Below are 10,482 nucleotides of genomic sequence, written 5' to 3'. Positions count from 1 at the left end.
CATTGAAGAGGGGGACAAATAGGCTACCCCCCTATCTCTCTTTAGGCTATAGGTGATATCCCAAGAGGCCTCTCATTGGTCCTCCACTAACCCTTCCTTAATCAAAAGGGCCCTAGGAGAGTCTATATTTTTCCTAATGGTAGAAATTTTATGGCTAAACCTTCAACTTCTTTAGGCCAAGTTTCACTCCAATGCAAAGTCTGTCTGTTAGGCCGAATCTGGGAAAAGATTTTTTCTGACTTGAGGTTCAAAACCCATGTCTAGCATTCGATCCACGTCATCAAGGACAAGATATGTAACCCTGCAAAGGTTGGTTTGTTTACCATTTGTGTTTGCTCTTCTTTGTTGGTGACTCCTTTGTTCGTGCATCAAGGGGATCAAAGTCGCATTTACCATTGTTAGCTTTTGTGTGATTTATAAATCATTATACATTATATTTCTTCTACTTGATACATGACTTAACTAAAGCCCGACAAACCCGAGTTAATTCCCCAAGTTAGTAACTTGCATCAAAAGGGTTTTATCTGACAACATTTGTGATAGATGACGATCTATGAGCTATCATTGTCCCTTTGTCTCCAAAACTTATATACATAATGTACAGGGTATGTAGAAAGCTATCATGGCTTCAGATTTGAAAATTTGCATCTTTGGCTAAAGGTTCAACTTTTTTTTTTTTTTAACCCTTAGCTTGTATCCTCTATTCATAGCCTCTTGACAAAGTTTAGCTTGATTTGGATTTACAAGCTAACTTTTTGGATTTCAGTTCGAGAAAGGATGATGGGCATCTCTGACACCTTTTGGCTGCCAAATTATGTAGAACCAATGATGATGACCAAAATTTGGCTTGACTCTTGGTTGCTCCTACATACCTCTATCATGATAAATGATTGAACTATCATTTCTGTCCCTTTTGTTCTTGTCGGTATTGTTAGTCCCTTTTGTTTGTTAAGTTTCATTAAGTCACATACAAGATAGAAGATTACAGTATAAAGATCTACTTCCTGTATACGGCCTTGTAGTCACATGAATTGTTTGATAGGCAACTTTACACTCGATGGATGCTTTCATTTAGTTACATCACCAACTTTCTTTGTCCTTGTAGGCCATCCTCGAGTTTGATGACCACTCTCAGTCATGTTTGGCCTCATGTTGTTGTTGAAGATTGATCGTTATTTTTTTCTTTCGTTTGACATTACCCATTATGCATGTGGCTTTTGAGGCATACCTCATGAAGTTTCATCATATTCTTGTACCTGCTTCTCTTTGTACTGATCGCCATCTCTTCACTCTGTTTCTCACCTAGATTATGGATTTTTTTCCCTGTTCTTTAAAAAATAAAATAAAAAAATCTCAAAAAATAACTAAATAAAACAAAAAAATCAACTCAACTCAAAAAGCAAAATCAAGTTAATAGAAATCAAAATGCTATGTACACTGTACACATGTCCCTAGGGGCTCGTATACGGTTTTTGTCCCCGTACTCCTCTTCTGACGCTATTATGAGGGCATATACTTTGGATTTTGTCAAAAAATCATCAAAATCAAACACAAAAATTCAATGCAACTCACAAAACATTGCCCTCTAATATTCATAATAGTAGGTCCGCATTTAGAATGCCTCCCCCCCTCCTATTTGGAGTTCTCCTTGGCAACAAGGTATCACCAAGGGTATGTGTTGTGCTTTGGCAATAAAAAATTGAGCCTATGCAGGCCTTGTTAGCCCTATTATGCATACACAATCAATGCATGGAAAAGATTCATGTTGTGCAAGATGTGGATATAAGAAATTTGCTTATTGGCATTTGCTGGTGAGGCTTCCTATTCTAAGCAATATGATGATCTTTGAAGCTCATGTGCCATTTTGCTTGATTGAAGGTTGTTGAGCTTTTTTGAAGGCTTACTTATCTGTTTGATGCTTCTTTGGGATCCATTTTAGCCTTGTGATTGGTTGTCGTATTTGGCATTGTTTTCTCTAAGTGGGTTCTCTTCTAACTGTACTATAACCGTAGGAGAAATTGAAAGAATTCAAGCAGCGATGCAGTAACAGTAGATTTATTGGTTTCCTTTGGGACCCACTTCTTTGTGATTATAGAGGTTGTTTTGTTGATGCTACTCATTTGGGAACCAATACTTGTCCTTGCTTTGTTTGTGTTTGAAGAGACTTCTTTGGGATCCACCTTGTCTTTGTGTGAGTCTTAAGTGGTCTTTGCTTCAGCCCTTGTACTCTTGGTTGGGGACGAGCTTCAGATTTTGGGATTTGATGCGTGGATCAATAATTTATTACTTATGATGTGAAGGAAGTATGGTTGTGCTTGATGATCTTGATTGCCACACAATTACTTTCATTTAAGGTTGATAATTGTACTTGTTTGATAGAAATTATTGTGGTTGAAAAGAGAAGAGGCTTCAACATGGAGTGTTACTATATATCAAGTCATGCTCGCAAATTGTTTAGAAGTTTAGAGCTTGTTATAGAGTAACACAATATCTGTTGTTGATTGTCTTAAGTCTTCAATAAATGGGGTGTAACTTTGAGTTGATTCTATTTCTGGAGATCTATTTCATAGTTACCCATGTGGTATTTTATTCTGCTAATGTATTGAACCCTTGCAGTCATGTTTTAGTTGTGGCTGAATTTATTATGATCTCTTTTCGAAAGAGGCAAGGTAGTGGTCACACGAGGCATAGTTATTTGTTAATTTTTGGTATGATTGCTTTTGGCATGGTCACCAGAGGGATATGGTAGGCTTGGTTCTAATCCATAAGATGCTTGGCAACTTTTTGGCATAGTTGCAAAGTGCTCATACTCATATGAATGTGGCTCTCCCACAAGTGGATACGGGCATAGAGTGGACCCCAGTCCTGCCAGTGCAACACTCACCTTTTCATTTTTTCGATGCAAAGTTATGAGATGATTGGTAACTATGTTCCCGTGACCATGCTTTGAGCTGCAAAATTCTCATAGCCATCATGAAAAAGTGGCAGGGTCTCTTTCACAAGTGGCAAGGTCTCTTTCACAAGTGAGCATTCTTTCACATGACTAATTTCCAAAATGAACTAAGTGTAATATTCTTGTGAGAATATTTTAAAGTTGTCTTTTATTTCATAACATACATTCCCACAAGCTAACTTTTTGTTTGGCAACAATGCTAGTTTTTTTGGCATGGTTGCAAAGTAGCCTGCCAAGAAGCCATTGATGCTCCCATGACAGTGGCTCTCCCACAAGTGGACACATGTGTAGAGTGGACTCCAGCCCTGCCTGTGCAACACTTACTTTTTGATTGTGACATTGCAGAGTTACGAGATTATTGGTAACTATGCATGTGTGACAATCCTCTAAGTTGCAATTTCCTGGTCTCAAGCTTCATGGCTGCGACGGATAAGCTCTGCAATTCCCTGGTCATGGCAGGGGCGGCGCTGCTCATTGCGGTGGTGTGGCAGCTGAGAAGGAGGGGTAGAGGTAGCTGTAACAAGGGTGAGGAAGTAACCGAGGGCACAGATGCCCAACCGACTATATCAACGACAGCAGCTACTAATCTGATTTGCAGACCAGCTGCTCTCGGGTAGAGAGCTCTCTCTCTCTCTCTCTCTCTCTCTCTCACACACACACACACACACACACACACACACGCGCGCGCGCACGCACCAACAGATGTGCTAGAGCTATCACAATTTCCTGGTCTCAAGCTTCATGGCTGAGACCGGTAAGCTCTGCAATTTCCTGGTCTCGAGCCTCATGCTCTTGTGTAATGGCAACAGGGGTGAGGAAGTAACTGAGGACACAGTTGCCGAACTCACCATATCAACGGCAGCAGCTATTGACCTAATTTGCAGACCAACCGTTGCACCCATGGGAAACTACGATGTCTTTCTCAATCACCGGGCCCCGATGTGAAGAAGGGCTTCGTGGACCACCTCTCTGCATCCTTTGAAGCTGCGGGCATCCTGCACTGCTTTGTCGATTACAAGAGTATCCATGCCGGGGAAGGTAATTGGGATGCCATCGAGCATGCAATTCACCATAGCAAAGTACACATTGCAATATTCTCAAAGGGCTATGCCGCCTCTTCCTGGTGCTTGAGGGAGCTTGTCAACATCCTTGAGTGTCGCTCCAGGGGACGGAGCCAACTCTTCTTGCCCGTCTTCTTCAATGTTTGCCCAGTGACCTTCGCCATATCGACTCTGCATCTTCCAAGAGCTGCTATTCTTCAGCTTTTCTTAAACTTGCTGGGCGAAACAACTCGCAGGAAATCCAAAATTGGATGAATGCTCTGAAAGAAGCATCCATGGTCCATGGGTTGACACTTCAGGATAGTGCTCAAGGGTAAAGCGATTCTGAACCCCTCTCTCTCTCTCTCTCTCTCTCTCTCTCTCTCTCTCTCTCTGTGCAGGCAATGGGCGAGCATTGTTCTGATCTACTAGTTTGATTTGACAGGTTTGAAGCACGCCTCGTAAAGCTCATTGTTTCTGAGGTGCTTAATGTATTAAACAGAACTATTTTGTACATAGCCAAGCACCCTGTGGGAGTGAATGAAAAGCTAAAGTCGGCGTTGGATCTCATGCAAATCGACAAGGCGCAGAAGGGGTTTCACAAATTGGGTATCTACGGCATGGGAGGAGTGGGGAAGACCACTTTGGCCAAATCCATTTACAATGCCATTTACTGGAAATTTGATTGTTTTTCCTTCATAGAGGATGTGAGGTCAGAAGCTAGAACCTGTGGGCTTCGAAGTGTGCAAGAGCGTATGCTTGGTGCGCTGCTAAAGAGCAAAGAGACAATCCCTGTTTCCAGTATTCCACTTGGGAAGCAAATTTTGAGAGAACGCCTTTCTAACTTTATGATCTTGCTAATTCTCGACGATGTTGATAACCAGGAGCAGCTTGAGGCGCTCTTACCCTTTGATAGCCTCAAGGATGGTAGCCAGATTGTGATTACAACACAAGATGAACAAATTTTCATCTTGGCAGAGGCCCACCATAGTCACTTCATGGAGGGGCTCAACAAGTCAGACTCGCATCTGCTATTCAACTGGCATGCTTTTCTTCGCCAAGAAGAACCCTCTGAGGATTTCAAGGCATTGGCAAGGAAGGTGGTTCATGCATGCGATGGCCTTCCTCTGGCTTTGGAGACTCTTGGTGCGCACCTTTATGGTCAGGACATGGGTTTTTGGGAGGCAACAGTGAAGGTCCTTGAAGGCCATCGGCACACCCTCATACTCGCACAGAGGAAAGTGACAGAGATTTTGAGAATCAGCATCGATGGGTTGGGGCAGGGAAGAGACGTTAATGTTCCTCGATATCGCGTGCTTCATGCTTGGAGAGCATGAGGATCGAGCTAACAGACTATGGTGCAGTGAATATTCGGATGCAGCGGTGATCTACCTTAAGACCCTTAGACTTAAGTGCCTGGTCAAGGTTGATGAAAAAAGAAACCTTACCATGCACGACCTTCTTTGGGATATGGGGCGAGAAATAGTGGTCGATCGTAGCCATTTGTGGAATGAGGATGATGTGCGTGTTGTTCTGGAACGTGGAAAGGTAAAATTGGTGTCAGGTTGTGTGTTTGTCCATGTGACATGTTAGTACTGATATTGCGAAGTGCTGTAGGGAACAAGTTTGGTGCGTGGGGTAGAGCTTTTGACTTTGGAGGAATGGGGAGGAATGGGGTGTAAAGACTTTTGCTGGCATGGATTCTCTACGGTTTCTAGTGCTATCTGGGAATGGCCACATCACAGGGGATTTCAGCTTGTTTCCCAAGGAGCTCAGATGGTTTCAGTCCCCTTAAGTTTCTTCCTTCTCAGCTTACACTCAGTAAGGTTGTTGTCTTGGACTTGAGTAAAAGTCAGATATCGAGACTTTCTCAAGCTGGTCACAGGTTTGAGGTAATAGCAAAGCATGCGCTTTTCTCGTACCCATTTGCTAAGAGGTTTCTTGTGGGAATATTGTTTGCAATTGGTTTGCTTTGCAGAATTTGTGGGAACTGATACTCACTGATTGCGAATTTATTAGCAAAGAACTTCCTGATTTCGGTGTCTCTTGGAAAAACTTAGAGAAGTTGGAGTGTACCAGAGTCTATCAGCAGCCTCACAAACCTCACAATCCTCAACCTCCGTCGGTGCGGGGCGTTAACGACGCTTCCGGAGTCTATCGACAGCCTCACGAGCCTCACCCGCCTCGACCTCCGTTGGTGCGGGGGGCTGACGGCGCTTCCGAGTGTATCGGCAGCCTCATGAGCCTCACCCGCCTCGACCTCGGGTGGTGCGGGGGGCTGACGGCGCTTCCGAAGTCTATCGGCAGCCTCAACTTGCCTCGACCTTCATGGGTGCGGGGGACTGACGGCGCTTTCGGAGTCTATCCGTAGCTTCACAAGCCTCACCCCGCCTCAACCTCCATGGGTGCGGGGGGCTGACGGCGCTTCCAAAGTCTATCGGCAGCATCACGAGCCTCACCCGGCTCGACCTCCGTGGGTGCGGGGGGCTGACGATGCTTCCGGAGTCTATCGGCAGCCTCACGAGCCTCGACCTCGTTGGGTGCAAGGGGCTGACGACGCTTCTGGAGTCTATCTGCAGCCTCACGAGCCTCACAGACCTCGACCTCGATCAGTGCGGGGGGCTGACAGCGCTTCCGGAGTCTATCGGCAGCCTCACGTGCCTCACGAGCCTCAACCTCTTTGGGTGCGAGGGGGCTAACGGCGCTTCCGAAGTCTATCGGCAACCTCACGAGCCTCACCCGCCTCGACCTCGGTCGATGCAGGGGGCTGACGGCGCTTCCGGAGTCTATCGGAAGCCTCACGAGCCTCACGAGCCTTGACCTCGGGCGGTGCGGGGGTTGACTACGTTTCCGGAGTCTATTAGCAGCCTCATGAGCCTCACCGGCCTCTACCTGGGGTGGTGCGGGGTTGACGGCGCTTCCGGAGTCTATCGGCAGCCTCACGAGCCTCGACCTGGGGTGGTGCGGGGGGTTGACGACGCTTCCCGAGTCTATCGGCAACCTCACGAGCCTCACGAGCCTCGACCTCCGGTGGTGAGGGGGACTGACAGCGCTTCCGGAGTCTATCGGCAGCCTCACAGCCTCACCCGCCTCGACCTCGGTCGGTGCGGGGGACTGACTGCGCTTCCGGAGTCTATCGGCAGTCTCACGAGCCTCACCCCCCTTAACCTCGGTCAGTGCGGGGGGTTGACGGCGCTTCCGAGTCTATCGGCAGCCTCAACGAGCCTCATCGGCCTCGACCTCGGTGGTGCGGGGGGTTGACGACGCTTCCGGAGTCTATCGTCAGCCTCACGAGCCTCGGCCTCGGGTGGTGCGAGGGCTGACGGCTCTTTCGAAGTCTATCCGCAGCCTCACAAGCCTCACCCGCCTCGACCTCGGTGGTTGTGGGGGGGCTGACGGCGCTTCCGGAGTCTATCGGCAACCTCGTGAGCCTCATGAGCCTCGACCTCCGGTGGTGCGAGGGGCTGACGGCGCTTCTGGAGTCTATTGGCAACCTCACGAGCCTCACCCCTCGACCTCGCCTCGACCTCGGTGCTGCGGGGGCTGACGACGCTTCCGGAGTCTATCGGCAGCCTCACGAGCCTCACCTGCCTCGACCTCGGTGGGCTGCGGGGGGTTGACAGCGCTTCCGGAGTCTATCGGTAGCCTCACGAGCCTCACCCGCCTCGACCTCGATCGGTTGCGGGGGACTGATTGCGCTTCCGGAGTCTATCGACAGCCTCACGAGCCTCACCCGCCTCGACCTCGGTCGGTGCGGGGGCTGACGGCGCTTCCCGAGTCTATCGGCAACCTCACGTGCCTCACGAGCCTCAACCTCTTTGGGTGCGAGGGGCTGACGGCGCTTTCGGAGTCTATCGGCAGCCTCACCCGCCTCGACCTCCGTCGGTGCAAGGGACTGACGGCGCTTCAGGAGTCTATCGGCAACCTGACGAGCCTCACGTGTCTCCACCTCGATGGGTGCGAGGGGCTTACGGCGCTTCCGGAGTCTATCGGCAGCCTCACTAGCCTCGACCTCGATGGGTTCTGGGATTGACGGCGCTTCCGGAGTCTATCCGCCTCAGCAGTACAAAAGATCTCGAAGGAATCTACTGAGATTCTACCAAATAAACAAAGATGAACCAGTAGTGCAAAAGATCTCAAAGGAATCTACTGAGATTCTACCAAATAAACAAAGATGAGCCAGAAGCGTACGAAACTTAAGGAACACCATCCCCTCACTAGGATACACTTGTCCCAGAGCCTCTACACTCAAAACCCTAGCTCTAAACCCATCTATGAATTTTGAAATGCCTAAAATTGAAATCTATGAGTACTTATGCATAGCTTATGTCGCCATGATTCTAACAATCACTTGCACGCAAAAAACAGACATCATTTGATATACTTACAATCGCAAATAGCTCATAGATGCGCAAATAGCTCGTAGATGCGCGAGCGCGTTCGCTTCGTTTCATGAGGAATGCTTGGCATCGATGCGTAGCTTTTGTCGAGCCTAGCAGGTGATGCCGTAGGATCTAAAATGTGATGAACGAGTGGGAAGTTGCACCAGGATGAAGCTCACACTCTCTCTCTCTTCCTCTCACACACAATCGACAACAACTTAAAACTTAGATTATGATAAAATAATTTTTACAAAATTGACCTAGATACCTTATATACTAAGGCTACCCTAGGTTAATCAAAAATAGAGTTTGAGGGGTCAAATGGCTTGGTATTTACAATCTGGAAGTGCTATTGCACCCCGACTTTTGCAACTAGACTACCTACTTATTCGAAATGATGTTTATCTATACTAATAGATAATGGAGGAAGGGATTCCGGCCCCTCCCCCCGAACACATGTCGACAATTGCTTCATCCGGCGGGATTGTGCCCTGCAGCCCAACGTCCTGTGTGTGTGTGTGTGTGGTGTGTGTGTGTGTGTGTGTGTGTGTGTGTGTGTGTGTGTGTGTGTGTGTGAGAGAGAGAGAGAGAGAGAGAGAGAGAGACACAGAGAAGACAGAGCCAGTGCGCACTGCGAGACAGACGGCTGAGTCTTCATGTGGTGACTGATCTGACACGCGCGATGCACCATTGGCATGCTGAGGCTGACGGTGGTGATGTGTGTACACTCGGTGAGTGACAGAGGCAACACAGGGCCGTGAGGGGAGAGGGAGAGAGTCCGGAGAGAGAGAGAGAGAGAGAGAGAGAGAGAGAGAGAGAGAGAGAGAGAGAGAGAGAGAGAGAGAGAGAGAGAGAGAGAGAGAGAGAGAGAGGCAACACAAGGCCACGTGCGCAGTGTTCGGGAAAAATGCGTCAGCTTAATATCACGCCATTTTCAATTTCCAAAGGCAACACAGGGCCGTGACAGCCTGATAGGGGAGAGAGTCTTTGTGTGTGTGTGTGTGTGTGTGTGTGTGTGTGTGTGTGTGTGTGTGTGTGTGTGTGTGTGTGTGTGTGTGTGTGTGTGTGTGTGTGTGTGTGTGTGTGAGAGAGAGAGAGAGAGAGAGAGAGAGAGAGAGAGACTGACAGGCAACACAGGGCCGTGCAGTGTTCGGGATAAATGTGTCAGCTTAATATCACGCCGTTTTCAATTTCCAAAATGCGGCTGAGAGCAAGGGGAAAAGGAGAAATTCCGCCCCAAAATAAAGAAAAATAGTGTAAAACCCTCAAAAAGTAGCTTAATTTTCTAAAATTTCCTCTTGGCAAATTCAAGGAAAGGAATTTTGTATGTTTGAAAAAATGATTTTTACCGAACATTGCACAGGGGAGAGAGTCTCTGTGTGTGTGTGTGTGTGTGTGTGTGTGTGTGTGTGTGTGTGTGTGTGTGTGTGTGTGTGTGTGTGTGTGTGTGTGTGTGTGTGTGTGTGTGTGTGTGTGTGTGTGTGTGTGAGTGAGAGAGAGAGAGAGAGAGAGAGAGAGAGAGAGAGAGAGAGAGAGAGACTGGCAGCCTCAAAATCCTCACAGCCTCATTAAGGTCCTCGAGAGCGCAACGGCGCACGAGTGATTAATAGCACTGGACTTGCAGTGTTCGAGAAAAATGTGTCTCAGCTTAATATCGTGCCGTTTTGGATTTCAAAAATGCCGGTTGAGACCAAGCGCGAAAGGAGAAAAATAGAACCTTAATTTTTTAAGTTTCCTCTTGGCAAATTCAAGAATGACTTTTTCCGAATACTGCACGACTGGAGACTAGAGAGAGAGAGAGAGAGAGGAACTCCTAAGAGAGAGAGAGAGAGAGAGACACACAGAGCTGCAGAGAGATGCTAGCACTCGAAACCGGATCTCAGTTATCGAAAAGGAATAAAGATTAGAAAATTTTGAACAATCCGACCAAAATAGATAAATTAGAAATAGAAAATTTTTAAATTTTGATGGGTATTTTGGGAATTTCCACAAATTAGAGGGATTCCGGCTCCCCCCTCCCCCTACACGTGGCAACAGCAACTCAGTTCTGGCACTGTTTCTTGAAGCCCAGCGGTGACGCAAATGGACAGCGAGACAGAGGGAGAAA

At 47.4% G+C, this 10,482-nt stretch overlaps 1 long non-coding RNA gene and 2 pseudogenes across 2 annotated transcripts; 1 reads left to right on the top strand and 2 right to left on the bottom strand.

Moving 5' to 3' along the window:
• Positions 1-3,144: 3,144 nt before the first annotated feature.
• LOC147437252 (disease resistance protein RUN1-like) lies at positions 3,145-6,503 on the top strand (annotated as a pseudogene). Its single transcript, XR_015184834.1, has 5 exons — positions 3,145-3,566; positions 3,763-4,327; positions 4,439-5,541; positions 5,611-5,885; positions 5,972-6,503. The product of XR_015184834.1 is annotated as a disease resistance protein RUN1-like (transcript).
• Positions 6,504-6,832: 329 nt separating this feature from the next.
• On the bottom strand, positions 6,833-7,499 carry LOC147437251 (uncharacterized). The gene is made up of 3 exons (XR_015184835.1): positions 7,440-7,499; positions 7,219-7,295; positions 6,833-6,940 (listed from the first exon to the last, which is right to left on the bottom strand). It is a non-coding gene; the product is annotated as an uncharacterized LOC147437251 (long non-coding RNA).
• Positions 7,500-7,537: 38 nt separating this feature from the next.
• On the bottom strand, positions 7,538-8,203 carry LOC147437250 (uncharacterized; annotated as a pseudogene).
• Between the last annotated feature and the right edge of the window lie 2,279 nt (positions 8,204-10,482).

The sequence above is a fragment of the Adiantum capillus-veneris genome, chromosome 17, assembly GCF_014529385.1.
Source record: "Adiantum capillus-veneris isolate H3 chromosome 17, ASM1452938v2, whole genome shotgun sequence".
In the NCBI taxonomy this organism is placed as follows: Eukaryota; Viridiplantae; Streptophyta; class Polypodiopsida; order Polypodiales; family Pteridaceae; genus Adiantum; species Adiantum capillus-veneris.
Note: the sequence above shows the minus strand (reverse complement) of the source record. Positions and strands in the feature narration are given on the sequence as shown.